This window comes from Carcharhinus amblyrhynchos, chromosome 25 (assembly GCF_965287045.1).
Source record: "Carcharhinus amblyrhynchos chromosome 25, sCarAmb.v2.hapA, whole genome shotgun sequence".
Classification (NCBI taxonomy): Eukaryota; Metazoa; Chordata; class Chondrichthyes; order Carcharhiniformes; family Carcharhinidae; genus Carcharhinus; species Carcharhinus amblyrhynchos.
This window is the reverse complement of record NC_137348.1, coordinates 22,252,009-22,270,586: the sequence shown is the minus strand read 5'-3', so window position 1 is coordinate 22,270,586 and position 18,578 is coordinate 22,252,009. Positions and strand designations below refer to the sequence as shown.

Here is an 18,578-nt window from a genome sequence, read left to right as displayed (position 1 = left end):
AAATCCCATGGCATCGTTCAAGTGCGACAATGGGTGAGAATGGCAATAATACCCTCTTTAATTTTAAAGCATGTATAAAGGTGCCATACAAGAAATTATTGGTTCACAGGAGTGAGAGCAATATATTAGTATCGATTGAGTAATGGACAGGAAAGAGAAAGTAGGAGAAAGTGCATCATTTTCCGGTTGGCAGATTGTAATTACTGGTTTTCACAAGGATCAGTGTTTGGACCTCAACTATTTGCAATCTATATTAATGGTTATCGAAGGGGAAGGTTCTCTCCTACGTTCGTGAGCTCCAGACAGAACCGAAGAGTTCTCAACAATGCATGAACCACCATGGCAAGAGTTACTATTTGGTCATTACTGGGTGGGGGGGCTTAGCTGGCATATCTTGCAGATATTTTTAGCCATCTGAACAAGCTGAATACTAAAATGCAGGGCTCGAATGAGATTATCCTGACCATCACAGATAACCTTCAAGGTTTCAGGTCAAAACTGGAGCCATTAGCAAGAGATATTAGCAGGGGGTTCACTTGGGGTGTTTCTACGAACATAGTCAGTAGCAAACACAGCTGCAAAGGTGCACAGTCTCATATTCAAACATCTCAAAGCTCAGAGAGAAGTTCTAATACTACTTCCTCTATAAATGTGGAAGACCATAAATGGTGGAGCAAGCTTGCAGGACCAAAGAGCCTACTAGCTATTTCTTATGTACACCATGATTCAACAGATGAATAATATTTAACCCAGTTAGTAAATTTCTGCAAATCACTGCTGCTGAAAACCAATAAACCCCAGAGTTTAACAGGGAGCAAAAGTAACATGCAAAAGATTTATTGTTGATGGCATTTCTAACGATTTTGCATCATTACAGAATGTTAATATAGAACTTTGATACATTTTGCTTCCCTGCTTCAGAAATGGAATTCCTATTTCAGTGCTGTGTACAGTTCAATAAGTACATTCTGTCATTATCCTAAAGAGGACTAACAGTTGGCTTTGTCTTTTTTGTACTGTTGAGAATGGATTCCTGCATGGAGCACACTACCCTTATCTGTTTATTGTCTTTGACGTTTTTGGAATGTACAAAGTCTTGAAACAAGGAATGTATTTTCCTCAGCAGCCTGCCAAAAGGAGTATGTAAAAGACTGATACTGCTGACTGACGATCATAGCTGTCTTTATCTCCTATTTGTCCCAGCAGAGCTCAGACATGATTACCAAGCTAAGGTGCTAGATATTAGTGATTGAAGAGAATATCCACAATCAAGAGGTACGAGGGCAATACCATACCTAACCTTTTTTGACATTATTATTGACGGTCACACACCATTTGTCAGTCCACTGTCCAATTCTGTATGTTTGCTTAAAGTGAATTATTTGCTGCTCACCCTCCTGATCGAGAGTGAACTACTCTGCAGAGGCTGGTGCTACCTGCAAAAAAGATCTCCTTTGGTGATAGTCATTGTGTTACTGAAAACAACAAAACGAAAGAGTGGTGTTATGCATACCTTACTGATGGATTTTAGTATATGTAGGTGCTGCATTAAAATGTAAGGAAGCCAGTAAAAGTACATTAATGAAAATTATTCGAATTTTTAAAATGTTGCTAAAAGTTACAAAATTAATAAAACAAAATGCCACTAACCTAACTTGGTATTTAAACAATGCAGTCAATGGAATGCGCATAATTTGCTGACTGTATAATACAATTTCACTATAGGCAGCAGTATCGCATAGACCACATATTATGTATGATTTCCCACCGGCCTTATTATTTCTTGTAATCAACACAAAGTATTCTTCGATAAACCTATAGCAACAGTCACAATTGTTGATCATCAGCATGCGTTGTCATCCGTACATTAATGATAGTACACTGGGCAGTGACATCTGTGCCAAAAGACTGTTTAGGCAGAAATAATAGGCACGACTCTGAATAAAATAAAATCACCCCCTGAGGTTCACAGCATATTTTCTAAGTAAAAAAGTGATTTCAGACTTCATGCTCACAGCACAGACTAATGGTCACCGAGCACAGTATATATTGACACAATCAAAAGGGACTGAATCAATTGCTGATTCAGCAAAGGATACATGTTTTGGGATTGAAGGCAATGCAAAGCAGTCAGATTAGGACCTGCAACAGCAAGTTAATTATAAAACAAGATCAATAAACGTCCTTTGTTCTTTCTTGTTTATACTTCTCAGAAGTTTAGACCCAGAGCTGTGACACTGTGCACTGTCGAACTGTTTAACATCCTCTTTAGAAAACCTTTGTGGGATTTTTTGTAGTAAATTTAAACCTTGCGCTTCAAAACTGAACTTACTTGCAATAAATTTGTTTTTACTGAAAATAAACATGATTTGAAATTCACTACAGATCTAACCATTTGTATTGTGTGAGAACGGCTAAGATATACATTGCTGGGTTGGTGAGTCTATTCTCAGTCTTTAACACCGCACGTATATCGACTCCTGTAATTTCATTTCTATCCTGCACATGGAAAAACATCAACAGAAACAAATGTATCTCTCCTGAAATAACATCCCAATGCCACAGCGGCATCATAAAAAAGTTTCAGTCGATTTCCTAAAAGTACAAAGGTAAGAAAAATACAAATAAAGAACTAAAGTCATAAAGACTCACCTTTCCTGATCTCAGGATATCCAAAAGAGCTTTACAGTCAATGCATTTTGAAATACAGTCACTGTTGTAATTTGTGAAAGGTAAATGTGTGCACAATACACAGCATGTTGATAACGATCAGGTTTCTGTAGCATTGATTAAGGGGTAAGTATTGGTCAAGACACAAAGAACCCTCTCCGAAATAATACCACTGGATCTTTAATGCCCATCTGAGGGGAGGAGAGTTGGGGAGGGGGTGGGGAAGATGGGACCTTGAGTTAATTTCACATGAAAGAGACCCTCAGTACCGCACAACCTGGGTTTTGTGCACAAGTCTCTGGAGCAGGATTGAAATTTAGAACTTTCTGAATCAAAGGCAGGAATGCTATGACTGAGCTATGGCTGAGACACTCAGAATTTAAATTTCTTTTATTTCAGTACAAATATACTCCCAAGTAATACAAGTGACAATAGTATTAAATAGATCATTCTAATACACAGTGCACATGATAATCAATTTCTGATGCGATTCGCCTACAAAGATTGCATTTTTCCAGAAAAGGACAAAACATTCGGAACTTCCAACCTAATGATGGAACTGAATAAGTGTTACTATAAGTGTTAAATGACTTTGAGCTCTCACTTACAGAAATATAGACAGATCACTCTGTAAACATAGAACCCCAACAGTGCGGAAAGAGGCCATTCAGCCCATCAAGAGCATCCCTCCCAGGCCTACAACCACATCCCAACCCCGGCTCTATCCCATGCATTTACCATAGCCAATCTACATTACGTGCATACTTTTGGACCATCGGACCAAACTAGAGCACCCAGAGGAAACCTATGCAGACTCCACACTGGTATTGAACCAAGATCCCTGATGCTGAGAGATAACACGGCTAACTACATTAATCTGCGGTTCATAGTCACTCCACTTGCTGCTGTCAACCTGACAGTTGGTAGGCAACATCCTACATGATAGATACACATTCCTGGCCTCACTGAATTCCAAACACAATCTTGGCTACATTCTCATTTTATTAGTTTACCTATTCCCTTGATAAAGTTTCTCCAGCTTTCTTGCTTAGACTCCACATCCTGCATTTCAATCTTCTCAACCAGCTTCACTCAGCTTTCCTTAAGTCCCTATTGGCAGCATGATGACTTGGCATAATTGAAAATTAATGAAACTTTACAATCTGACGTGGATGTGATAGAATTAAACAACGGAAAAATGTACCTAACTCGGATGTAGCTAACTACAAGATACCAATGGAGAGAACCTTACTCAGTGCAGGAAACCTCAGGCATCAGTAAGGGAATCCGCACAGAAGCCATGCCCCTTTTACAGCATTAGCTGCTGTCTTCTGGTAAGTATTCACCAACACAGTGAAAAGCTTTGGGACATTCAAACAGCTTTTCAGTTTGCTAGCGAGTGTGTAGGGCGGGTGAGGTAAGTGAATAGGGTAAATGAGTTAAGTGGGTAAGGGAATATAATGGGTGAAGTAAAGGGGTAGAGCGGATGAAGTAAGTGAGGTAAGTGGGTAGGATGGCGAGGTCCGACGAGAACGAGATGGGGTGGGGGTGCAGGTTGGGAGCGCAGGTTGGGAGAGTTCGTCAGGTCAGGGGACAATTGCGGGGGCGGGGGGGGAACGGTCATCAGGTCAGGGGTGTCAATTGCATTGATACCCAGGAGATTAGAATCGTCTGTCTAACATTTCCTGGGTAATTATTCAGGTAATTTGGGCGGCATGGTGGCACAGTGGTTAGCACTGCTGCCTCACAGCACTAAGGAACTGAGTTCAATTCCTGGCTTGGGTCACTGTCCATGTGAAGTTTGCACGTTCTCCCCGTGTTTGCGTGGGTTTCCTCCAGGTGCTCCAATTTCCTCCCACACTCCAAAATATGTGCAGGTTAGGTGAATTGGCCATGCTAAATTGCCCCTTAGTGTCAGGGGGACTAGCTAGGTTAAATGCATGGGATTATGGGGATAGGGCCTGGGTGGGATTATAGTTGGTGCAGGCTCGATGAGCCAAATGGCCCTCTTCTGCACTTTAAGATTTTATAATTCTATGATTCTACATAAGTGAGTTGGATGGTCCAAAGTCTCCATCTCTGACTTAGAGTTGGAGATTTTTGAGAGTCCTGTGAAGCAAAAAAAACTACCCACAAGAAATTCAAACTTTTTGGCAATTCCCACTGAATCAGTGCACTGGGACTTCAAAGGGTCATAGCACATCTTTTTTTTGGGGGGGGGGGGGTGCGGTGGTTGGTGGCTGTTTGGTTCCTGATGATCCAAAGACCAGAAGATCTAGGCCATAATCGCTGATGTAACTGTAACTCCCAAGACCAATTTTGTTCTTGAGTAGGCACAACGAAAACACCATAGAGTTGAAAGATCTTTACTGAATAAATCTCCACCAAATATACTGGGCATTTCCTTCTGGGAATTGTAAACAGCAAATATGTAAAATTCTGAATCGCTAGATGTATATAAAAATAAAATAGAATTTGTTGCAGTAGTACAGGGCCGAAGTTTTGAGTTACTAAACTGACAGCCAAGTTTTTCCAAAATAGCTCTCCGATATTTCTACCTCCTAACATGAAGAGTTTGGTCAGAAGTTCAAAGAAAAGTACCGTTGATTCTTAAGAGTATAACAAATAGGAATCAAGGGAATCCAATCTTAAGTGAAGTAGTTACTCAGCAGGTTTGTAAAAGAACCCGATAAATGACTGCTGGACAACTTAAGTGCCTTAGGCCACATGGTCAGGCAGTCAAATAGTTCAGAGCCTGATAATACATCAGTGCTCAAATTTGGAGAAAACGTACAAAAGGATTTCAATTCCACAAAGGGAAGGTATGTTCACTAGCAGTTGCCCGTTGCACAAAATTTATCGTTCATTTCAAATTAGTTATTTGTAAAGCTTGTTTAACGAAGGAACATTCTGTAGTTACAGATACATAGTTACTTTCTAGAATGTCAATTTTCAAATATATCACATCAAATAAAACAGCTAACTTTAAGATGAAAAGTTATGTTCAAGAACAGCAATATAACATCAACATTCAATTCTAGCAGCCTGTGATCATAAGATAAGCAATACTTCCATTCATATTTCATATACATTGTATATAAAAGGTAATTTTTATTTATTAGTATTACAAGTAGGCTTACATTAACACTGCAATTAAGCTACTGTAAAAATCCCCAAGTTGCCACACTCTGGCACCTGTTTGGGTACACCGGGTATGGCAACTGTACTTAACCATCACTGAGAGAGGAAACTGAAGCACCTGGAGGAAACCCACGCAGACATGGGGTGAACGTGCAGACTTCGCACACAAAGTGACTCAAGCTGGGAATCAAACGCAGGTCCCTGGCAATGTAAGGCAGCAATGCTAACCACTCTCTCACTGTGCCATCCACATAAAATATGTGAGGATCGAATTACAACCTCGGCATTGCTTACTCTGTACTTTGTTATAAGTACTGCGAGTTAACTGATTGCAATATTACATTTATTGATAAAAAGAATGATTTAGAAGGCTTTCAACTGAAATCAGAAATCTACTAGCACTATTTGAATGCTGCAATTTAATTGGTATATAACTTATTCCAAGCATATGTTTTAGATGCATTAAGTTACACAAAAATATGCCCTTAGTTTTATGTTAAGTGTAGTCAAAATAACTCTAGAATTATATAGAATCATGATGTTAGAAGCATGGGTTTTGATTGTACTTCACCAGTTTAAAAGCCATGTTGTCTTCTGTATTTATGAAACAAAACATCAATTGTGTTGTTTGCATTAGATGTAATATTTGACAAGGACAAGATCATGCATGGCATACAATTATCACGATGCATTTTGAATACATCACAATTAAGATTAAATTGGCTGCATAAAAGATCGAACTATCCAGAAAATGTTAGAAGTAAACAGAGTTCTAAGTATGATTACTAATTTCACTGAAGCTGCATGTGCATATGATAAATGGGATAGGTTCAGATTAGATAAAAAGAAATTAAATCACTCATATTTATAGTTAAACATACAGAACTACATTTGTAATTGGGCTGTACAAAATACTGTAAATTCCCCAACGTTTTGGCTTCTGCTCTGAATGATTAATAGCCTTTTCCTGATGGAGTACGGCTTGATATCACACAAGGAAGCATACTGCAACCTCAAACTGTGTGTTCTAACTTACACAAGTAAAATGTTAATTAACTACAATTTCCCTCCTCACCATCACCTCCCTCATATCTTGAGGAATGATACCGTCTTAGACAATATCTTTGTCTTTGGACAACAGATCATTCGTGGCTGAGAGAAAGCAAGTCTCAGTTTATCCCCTATGCAGTTTTTGAGCTGGCTGTCAGGAATTGTAACAAACAGCCCACAGCAACTTGTCCACTGACGCTAGCTTGAAGCTTGCAGGAAGATACCAAAGCCCATACTCAGCACCTACCACTGACAGTAAATTGGAATCGGAGGCACTGTGGGAGAAAGCTGTGTCCACCAACACATGGCATCAATATGCCTTGCATGAAGCAGTTTAATTTTAAATCCAACCACTTCAGGCTACCAATTAAAATTATGGAACTGCCTAAAAAAATGACTATATCATTTATTTGGACCAATAAAGGTTAGAAAAGAGTCAAGAATGATTTATAATGGAAGGTAGAACCACAAGGACATTATTTCACACTAGTAATCACTTCAACAGAAGACAATAATTTATCTTACAGACCAAAAGGTGTAGATAATAATTATTTTATTACTCTTGGGCTAACCATAAGAGGAACCAAAGGAATATGTCAAAATCAGTGCATTCAAAGCATCTTCTTTTACATTCCCCTTTTGTACTGGTCATGTCAGTTCAATGAAATATCATTCAGTTCTCCAGTTTTTTTTGATTTGTCATGTGTATTGGGATAGTGAAAAGTATTGTTTCTTGCAAGCTATACTGACTAAAATATCATTCATAGAGTACATAGGAGAGAAAGAAAGAAGAAGGTGGAGAATGTAATGTTGCAGGTACAGATCGGATGAAGAGAAAGACCAGCTTAATATATGATAGGTCTATTCAAAAGTCTGATGACATTCTGGAAGAGCTGTTTTTGAGTCGGTTGGTACGTGTCCTCAGACTGTTGTATCCTTTTCCTGATGGAAAAAGGCATAAGAGAAGATGTCCAGGATGCATGGGGTCCTTGATTATGCTGGCTGCTTTTCCAAGGCAGCAGGAAGTGTAGGCAGATTCAATAGATGGGAGACTGGTTTGCGTGATGGACTGGGCTATGTCCATGACCCTTTGTCGTTTCTTGCGGTCTTGGTCAGAGCAAGAACCACACCAAGTTGTGATACAACCAGAAAGGATGCTTTCTATGATGCACCTGTAAAAATTGTTGAGAATGTTGTGGTGGACATCCAAATTTCCTTAGGCTACTGAGAAAGTAGATGTGTTAGTGGGCTTTCTTAACTATAGTGTCAGTGTGAAGGGACCAGGACGGATTGTTGGTGGTCTGGACACGTAGAAACTTGAAGCTCTCGACCATTTCCACTTCATCACCATTAATGTAGACACGGGCATGTCCTCTACTACGTTTCCTCAAGTCAATGACTATCTCCTTCATTTTACTGACACTGAGGGAGAAATTTATTGCCATCACACCAGCTCACCAGATTCTCTGCCTCTTTCCTATACTGATCATTGTTTGAGATCCGAATCACAATGGTAGTGTCATCAGCAAATGGAGTTGGGGGGGAATTTGGTCGTACAGTCAGAAGCATAAACGGAGTATAGTAAGGTGCTGAGGGCACAGACTTGAGGATAATTGTGGAGGAGATGTCGTTACCTATCTTTACTGATTACAGTTTGTGGGCTAGGAAGCCTACGGTCCAGTTGCAGATGGAGGAGCTGAGCTCTAAGTCACAGAGTTTAGAAATAAATTTAGTTGGATAATGGTGTTGAAGGCTGAGCCATAGTCAATAAAAAGGAGTCCGACATAAGTGTCCTTGCTGTCCAGGTGTTCCAGGGTTGAATGTAAGGTCTGGGAGGTGACATCTGCTGTGGACCTGTTGCGGCGATAGGCAGACTGTAGAGGATCCAGGCAATCTGGAGATCAGAGTTAATGCGTGCCATGCCTAATCTTTCATTAAGGCACACTGCTTGGCTTTTCTTTGGTACAGGGATGATGGTCGTCTTGAAGTTGTTAGAGACCGCATATCAGAGTAAGGAGAGCTTAACGTTGTCTGCAAAAACCTCCGCCAGCTGATCCACAGGATCTGAGTGCTCATCCGGGTCTCCATCCAGGCCTGTCGTCTTTCATGATAATGACCTGCATCATCCCCATCCATGCCTCAAACCTTCCTTTTGCTTCATTTTGATTCTTTTTCACTTTATTTCCAATTTACTCCAAATCTAAAGGTAGGTTTAGAAAGGAGAGAGTTTGACCTTTCATGTTCACATAAGCTCTTGTTGCATCTATTTTATTAAGACTTACACTTCCATCGGGTCTTTCAAAAAAAAGAATTGTGAACATTTCCAATCATTTTGAGTAGACCATACCACTTGGCTGTGTGTAGGCAAATTTTTTTTAAGACATAATGACAAAGTCAATAATATTTCGTGTTTCAAAATTGAGATCTATATATCGGGGAAAAGATACAAAAGCCTGAGGTCATCTACCAACCAAATCAAGAACAGCTTCTTCATTGCTGCCAACAGACTTTTGAATGGATCAATCTCATATAAGTTGATTTTTCTCTTCACCCTAGCTATGACTGTGACACTACATTCTGCACTCTCTCCTTTCCAGCTCTACGAACAGAATGCTTTGACTGTATAGCACATAAGAAACAATACTTTTCACCTTATACTAATACATGTGACAGTAATGAATCGAATCAAATCAAATCAAAGAACTTGTCTTCAAATTCATTCAAGATAACTTAGAACCATCCATTTCAACAGAAATACAAGACCTCAGGTTTATGTTGCATTTTTTCTGATGTAAATTCCAAAAACGTTTGTTTCTTTCTCCCTACCAACAGTTAATTTGAGTCACCTTCAAAATGACTTGTGAAGCATACTGGGATGAGTAGGAAAGACCCAAATGTCCAGTTCAGATCACAAACAGTGCTACAGCCTCTGTGGTAATGCTAAAAGTGCAAATTTGTAATGGTAACAAGGCATCTAGGACATGAGTGAGTAGGGAAACAAGCTTTATATTTGCTTAACCAACCAGAATGAAGAATTTTAGAAGTATAAAGTACAGAGAACAAATTCAATTTCAAATTAGGTTCAGAAAGAGAAATAAAGAGAAAGAGGAATTGATTAGATTAAGAGCAAGAAAAAAAAGAGAAAATATTAGTGAACGTATTAATTTTTTTTAAACCGCTCCAGCAATTACCTGAAGAATGTGGCTCCACATTTGGTGTAGTCAATTTTCGGTGCCAGAGAGGTTAATTATCACTAATCAACACTTTTGCATTGTTAAAAGGCTACAAACAAAGGCTAAAGACAAGGTATAACATCAAAAGAGCAATGATACATTTATACTGGTAGAACTGCTATACTGTTTGGGATGCCTCATTGTTGAAAAAAATGTTAAAAGCTACTAAAGCCATTGAGCATGTGTAGTATTGATTCACCAAGATGATAGATGAAATTCTCCCGTCCTGCCCGCCACGAGAAACGGAGCAGGTGGGGGGTAGACCATAAGAAGGTCCACTGACCACAGGCAAGATTCTTTGGTTTTGAGGCAAGCACGGCCGGAGAATCCTGCCCGATATCTGTGATGAGAGACTATAGTTACGTGAGGAGAGACAAGGCATTGGGACTATTTCAAGTGATGCAGGGAAGTCTCAGAGATTGTTTTAAAATTATGAAGAGTTTTGATACCTTGAACAGGGAAATTGAATTATGTCAGTGACAAGAGGTCATTGTAGAGAATTGTCACTAACTGAATACCAAGAAGTTAACAGAAATTTTCTTCTGTGCAATGTTATCAGAGGATGGAAAAACATGTTTTCAATTCCATAGATCTAATGTAAAATTTATAAGGAAGCAACTCAATGATAAAATATCTACAAACTATAACATAATACAAATCCGTTGAAGACTTTGCTTGTAGGAGAACAAAAACTAAAGCGAAAAGGAACAAAAAACATAGCTAGTTGGAGAAATTCCCTGATTCAATTAAGTGCCTGGTGAGGAACACTATTTTATGAAGCTTTCCACAAGTCTACTAAAACTCAGCAGCTACTGAAGTTGCAAGCAATTGTCAATGGAGGGAGCGATTGGTAATAGAAAACACAGTATCATTAATCTCCCAGTTTTTGCAACATCGGGGGGGGGGGGACAAGAATTGAGGGAGCGGGAAGAATTAACAAAAGGTTTAGATGCTTGAGGGTACATTTTAATGGGCTAAGATAATTACTGTCTTCTATAAAGGCAACATAATCTTCCACTAAATTTAGCAAAAATACCATAAATTTTATTAATAGGGTAGGATATGGAATAGAATGTTCATAGGGAGGATAATATGCCCTATTTAAAGGGCATTTGAAGATTAGTGGAATGTACACATTTTAGTGCAGTTTTCATAATATTTATTAATTTATTGCAACTTGTATGTGTACTAAATCAAAGATGAGATCATTTTTGAAATGTTGTAACCTATACTTCGATACTACACTAATGTTAGAATATGGTCAAGATAAACTTCAGAGATTGTTGTTTTAGTTAGTAAAAAGAATCCCAACTATTATCTTGGTTTCATTGTATCACTGGATTACAATACACAATAGGGCAAACAAACAACATTTATTTTCTCCTTTTTTGTAAGTATTTCTGTGATATTATGTAGTATGCAGCAGACTTTCGATTCTTCATGTTGCTCTATTCATTAAAGGGTGAGTTGGAACAATCAGCATCACAAATGTCAGTCTTCAACCAATTTGATTTATTCCACATGATATCAAGAAACGGCTGAAGGCACTGCAAACTGCAAAGACTATGGGTCTTGACAATATTCCAGCAATAGTACTGAAGATTTGTGCTCCAGAACTTGCCATGCCCCTAGCCAAACTGTTGCAATACAGCTTCAACATTGGCATCTACCCAGCAACGTGGAAAATTGCCCAGGTATGTTCAGTGTACAAGAAACAGAACAAGTCAAACACGGTCAAATACCGCCCCATCATTCTACTCTCAATCGGCAGTAAAATGGTGTAAAGGGTCAACAGCTCCTGCAAGCAACACTTACTCAGCAATAACCTGCTTGCAGACACTCAGTTTGGATTCTGCCAGAGTCACTCACCTCCTGACCTCATTGCAGACTTGATTCAAGCATTGACAAAACAGCTGAATGCCAGAGGTGAGGCCAGATGACAGCCTTTGATATTAAGGCAGCATTTGACCGACTATGGCATCAAAGTGACCGAGGAAAACTGGAGTCAGTGGGAATCAGGGGGAAAACCCTCCACTGGCTGGAGTCATACCTGGCACAAAGGAAGGTAGTTGTGGTGACTGGAGGTCAATCATTTCAACTCCAAGACATTACTGCAGGAGCTCCTCAGGATATTGTTTTTGGCCCAACCATCTTCAGCTGCTTCATTTGTGATCTTCCTTCCATCATAAGGTCAGAAGTGGAGATGGTTGCAGATGACTGCATAACGTGCTGTTAAAAATGAATGTAGGCCCCTTAGAGCGAGAAGCAGGGAAATTCATAATGGGGAACAAAGAAATAGCCGAGGAACTAAATTCATACTTTACTTCTGCCTTCACAAAGGAAGACATGAATAAAGTATCAGAAGTTCTGAGAAACACAAGTTTTAGTGAGGAACTAAAATAAATCAGATTAGCAGAGAAATGGTTTTGGGGAAATTAATGGGATTGAAGGTAGAGAAATCTCCAGGGCCTCATAATCTTCATCCCAGAGCACTTAAGGAAATGGCCCTAGAAATATGAGATCCATTGGTGATCTTTTCCAAAATTATTTAGACTCTGGAATGGTTCCTACAGATTGGAGAGTAACAAATGTATGCACGCTATTCAAATGAGAGGTAGAGAGAAAACAAAGAACTCTAGACCAGTGAGCCTAACGTCAATAATAGGGAAGTTGCTAGAGTCCATTATCAAGGATTTCTTAGCTCAGCATTTGGAAAGCCATGGTGTAATCAGACAAAGCTAGTATAGATTTACAAAAGGGAAATCATGCTTGACGTGTCTACTGAGTTCTTTGAGGATGTAATTAGTAGAGTTGACCAAGGTGAATCGGTAGACGTGGGTTATTTAGATTTTCAAAAAGCTTTCGACAAAATCTCATATCGCAGATTATTATGCAAAATTGAAGTGCCGGGGCTGCGGGTCATGTTTTGAGATGGATAGAAAACTGGTTAGGAGAGTTGGAGTAATGGGTATTTTTTCGATTGGCAGGCAGTGAATAGTGGAGCAATGTAGAAATCTATGCTAGGATTCCAACTGTTCACATTATATATTAATAATTTGTACGAGGGAACTAAACGCATTATCTCCAAATTTGCAAATGATATAAAGCTGGGTGCGAGGGTCATCTGTGAGGAGGATGATGGAGATGCTTCAAGGTGATCTGGACTGGCTGAGTGAGTGGGCGTATGAATGGCAGATGCAGTATAATGCAGATAAATGTGAGGTTATCACTTTGGAAACAAAAATAGAAAGGTGATTATTATTTGAATGGGTGTAAATTGAGAGAGATGGATACTCAACGAGATCTCGGTGTCCTCATGCACCAGTCCCTGAATGTAAGCGCAGGGGTGCAGCAGGCAGTAAAGGCGGCAATAGTATGTTGGCCTTCATAGCGAGAGGATTTGAATACGAATGTTTTACTGCAAATATATAAGGCATTGGTGAGACCACATCTGGAATAATTTGTGTAATTTTGGTGTCCTTATCTGAGGAAGGATGTTCTTGCTATGGAGTGAGTGTAGCAAAGGTTTATCAGGCTGATTCCTGGGATGGTAGTAGAACTGCCATGTGAGGAGAGGCTAAATTGGTTAGAATTATATTCATTGGAGTTTCGAAGAGTGACGGGATCTCACAGAAACTTTTAACATTCTAACGATTAGCCAGAGTAGATTTAGAAAGAATATTCCCGATGGTGGAGGAGTCCAGAACTAGAGGTTAGAGTTTGGGGATAAGGTGTCAAACTTTTAGAGCTGAAGTGAGGAGAAATTTCTTCACTAAAGAGTGGTGAATCTGTGAAATCCACTACCACAGAAAGTAGTTAAGGCCAAAACGTTATGTGATTTCAAGAAGGAATTAGGTTTAACTCTTGGGGCTAAATAGATATGGGGGTGAAGGCAGTATCAGGGAACTGAATTTCACGGTTAGCCATAATCATAATGAATGGCGGATCAGGCTCAAAGGGCCAAATGTTCTACTCCTACTATTATTTTCGATATATGTTCAGTGACAATCGTGATTCCTCAGATACTGAAGTACTCCTTGTCCAAATGCAGAACGACCAGGATAATATCCATGCTTGGGCTGACAAGTGGCAAGTAATATTCACACCATCCATGCGCCAGGCAATGGCTATCTCCAACAAGCGAGGACCTAACTATCATCCCTTAACATTCAATGACATTATCATTGCTGAATCTCCTACTATCAACTTCCTGGAAGTTACCACTGACCAGAAACTGAACTGCACTAGCCATATAAATATGGTGGTTACCAGAGTAAGTCAAAAGCTAGAAATCCTGTGGCGAGTAATTCAGCTCCTGACTACCCACAGTCTGTCCACCATCTACATGGCACACGTCAGGAGTATAATGGAACACTCTTCACTTGTCTGGATGAGTGCAGCTCCAACAATACTCAAGAAGTTCGCATGCACCTAGGACAAAACAGCCTGTTTCATTGCTACCCCTGTCACAAATATTCAATCACTCCACCACTGACCAATAGTGGCAGCACTTCGTGCCATCTACAAGACGCACTGCAGGAATTCACCAACATTCCTTAGGCAGCACCTTCTTAACCCATGACCATGACCATTTAGAAGGACAAGGGCAGCAAATACCTGAGAACACCACCACTTGAAGGCTCCCCTCCAAGTCACTCACCATCCTGACTTGGAAATATATCACTCTTCATTCACTGTCACTGGATCAAAATCATGGAACTCCCTCCCTAACAGTGCTGTGGGTGCACCTACACTTCAGGGACTGCAGTGGTTCAAGTTGGCAGCTCACCATCACCTTCCCAAGGGCAACTACAAATGGGCAATAAATGCTGTGCTAGCCAGTGACAGCCACATCCTGTAAAATGATTTTTTAAAAGAATCAATAGGAGTTCATAATCAGACAAGGGAGTCGTCAACAGTTTTGGCTAACCCTGTTTTATCTGATATCCATATGACTGGTGAAAATACCCAGCTAGAAACTCTTCAGCTTTTCCCTGACCCTACAATCACTGTTGTACTGTCAATTGACTGACTGCCATTACATTGTGAACGAACAAAACATTTTCCAACTAAAGAATAGAAAGATCAAAGTTGTTATTTTTTCCCTCTTCCACCAAAAGCTCTGCTCCCTTGCTACTAGTTCCACTTCTGGTTCTGCTCATTCACTCAGTCTGATTTGAGTCATGTAAAATCTTCATACATCCTGCTTCACTAAGATTGCTCATTTCCCACACATAAACATTGCTTACCTTTATCTCTCCACCTTGCAGTCACCTAAATCTTTATCCACATTTTTATCACCTCCAGACATAATTTTTATTACCTTTCTTGCTGGTGTCTTACCTCAGTAAACTGCAATATGATTAAAACTCAGATGTCTAAATCCTATTCTCCGTGCCAATCGAATCCATCCTTGTTGATCTGCACCTGCTGCCTGTTCCTCAACACATGGAATATAGATGTCTTGTCTTCAAATTCCTTGACAGCTGTGATCCAATGTGCTTCCAAAATTAATCTCTTTTGGTCTTTTATGCACTCCTTCCTTTCTCCTTCTAATTGGTAGCAGAGTTCTCACTCCATTATTGGTTTCATTAGTCGAGGGATTGAGTTTAGGAGTCGGGAGGTAATGCTGCAACTTTATAGGACCCTTGTCAGACCCCACTTGGAGTACTGTGTGCAGTTCTGGTCGCCTCACTACAGGAAGGATATTGAGAGGGTGCAGAGGAGATTTACAAGGATGTCGCCTGGATTGGGAGGCATGCCTTATGAAGATAGGTTGAGGGAGCTAGGTCTCTTCTCCCTGGAGAGACGAAGGTTGAGAGGCGACTTGATAGAGGTTTATAAAATGTTGAGAGGAATAGATAGGGTGGATTCTCGGAGGCTATTTCCCAGAGCTGAAATGGTCATTACGAGAGGACACAGGTTTAAGGTGCTGGGAAGCAAGTACAGAGGAGATGTTAGGGGAAAGTTTTTCACTCAGAGGGTGGTGAGTGAGTGGAATCAGCTGCCATTGGTGGTGGTAGAGGCAAACTCGCTGGGGTCTGTTAAAAGACTTCTGGATGAGTATATGGGATCTAATGGAATTGGGAGTTACAGATAGTTCTATGGCATGGTAGGTACAGATGTGATCAGCGCAACTTGTGGGCCGAAGGGCCTGTTGGGCTGTAGTGTTCTATGTTCCATCCTCTGTGTTCTCTCCTCTCCCATTAAGTTTTAAAGCCTTCTCAAAAACTGTCTTTTGACTATGCTTTTGGTCACCTCTCCGAAGATTCTACCATAGTTTCGCATCTGTCCATTTTATTCCTCCATTCTGTGAAGTCTTGTGGTGAATTTCCCACATTAAAACCATCATATAACTTCTTAGGGGAACTATCTCATCAAAAAATGGCAGTGTCGTTTCCAGCGAGTTTCTGTCCCAAGAAACTGATTGGTTTTCTCTCCAGATCTGACGACACTCTGCCAAAAGAGTCAAGGGGGCATGTTTCACATGGTCACAAAAGGAGATGGGCCTAAACATGCTGGCAAAACCCCACTGCACAAAGATTGAGGTACCATCTTTAAAGAGCATCCCAATCAGAACCTGAGTAAAACTCTGCTCCCAGCCTATTACAGACCTCTCAGGGTCTCCTCGCCACCCCTGATTAGGGTCAGCACTTCGCTTTCCTCAGCGCCCCTCACCCCTGATCACTGGCACCTTCTCCCCTCCCCACATTCGTCCTAATCATCGCCTCCCACTCCAACACCAACGCCTTCCTCCCTAGTTGCTGAATATCCTGGGAGGGGGAGGGAGTCCCAGAGAGGGTGCTCACTAATGACATGCTAATATACTAAAATGAACTTTCTGCAGAACCACAGTGTGTTTCAAGCCACTCCACCAGTGAGGAGCCGGTAAGATCAGAACTTGAAAATTTGCCAGCACGAATAGCACTCTCTAGTTTTTGAGAAAATGCTGCCATTTCCACAGCAGAGAATGTGGACTCCTGAATGCTCTGATGTTTGTGCAAAGACATAGATCACATAGCATGAGAGAGAGAATCCCTTGGATAATTTTCCCACCTTTCCTGACGTCAGTTGCCAATTCTGTTCCACCTGCCTAAGCCTCAACCATTTCAACACAAGCCAGCAATTGAAGCTGTGACCACAAGAAAGGGCAGAACCGTTCACATTGTTGTATTTATAATAAAACATATCCTTCATGATAAGTAATAAATAAGACAGTTATTTTTATCTTCACTAATTTGAGGATTTAGAGTCATAGTGGTAATATCACTGGACTAGTAGTCCAGTGATATTAACTCTAATTTTCAAATACCCCACCATCGCAGTTAGTAGAGCTTGAATTCAATTAATACATCTGGAATATAAGACTAGTGTCAGTGATGGTGCCCTGAAATGAACATCCATTATTGATATAAAACCTTATCTGGTCCTATAGAGAAAAAAATCTGCGAGCCTTACCTAATCTGATCTACATGTGATTCCAGACCAAGAGCAATGTGGTTGACTCTTAGCTGTCCTCTGAAATGGCCTCTCAGCCACTCAGCTGAAAGGTAATTTGTGATCTGCAACAAATGCATGCTTTGCCAGTGATTACCATTCCTCATGAAATAATTTTTAAAAATCATTTCAATCTCTCCCTTTCAAACTGGTCACTGTTAGGGGATGCTTCAAGTACCTTATTCATATCTTGAGCTAAAATACTAACTACAGGTCAGTGAATTTATTGCACTGGAGGTGGTGGCAAAATCACAGACAAGCCTGATGCTGTTTAACATGTACACTTTCAGCTGGAGTACTGCATAATGATCAGGACACACAGCAATTTTTTCCTTCGTTAATCCACTGGCATTGAGGCCATCTCTAGCGCCACAACAGAGATGAACTGATTAAACGTAGGCTAGGAACTAGAGAATGAATTGCTATGTCCTGCTCCTGTTATTTTGTGCCTTAATAAGCTAAACCATCAAAGGGGTCATAAAACAGTTATCATCCAAAAATAGTTTCTTCTTTGCAAAATGAGATATGTACTAATCATGACAGTTTAATGGCATCCTTTCAGTATTTAGTTTCTGTACACAGAATCAATATGACAATGCGTTCTGAATGCAAATCTGACCATTGCTCTGCAGGCAAGATACTATAAATCAATCTATTTTCACACAACGTTAATTTTTATGACATTCATTCCTATAGCTGATAGGGAAAATTTCTTATGATAAGTACATTAGAAATGACATGAATTTTCCCAGCCCTCTCATGTAGCAGAATAAGGCACAGTAGTGGTAAAGAAATTAAAGTGGATAAGTGAGTGGGCAAAACAATGAAATTCCAAACTTTCAAAAAAATTAAGAAATTACTACATTTTTACATAAGCTCAAATTACTTGTTTTGCTACTGCAACTTAATTAATTATGTAGATTAGAGTTTCCTATTGCACAATGAAAATAATATATAATAGATTTCCTCCATAATATCTAGAAAATG

General features: G+C 39.9%; 1 protein-coding gene across 11 annotated transcripts in view; it reads right to left on the bottom strand.

Annotated features, from left to right (window-relative positions):
- Positions 1-18,578, bottom strand: part of dennd1a (DENN/MADD domain containing 1A) — a 547,788-nt gene that overhangs the window by 154,091 nt on the left and 375,119 nt on the right. The window lies entirely within an intron of this gene.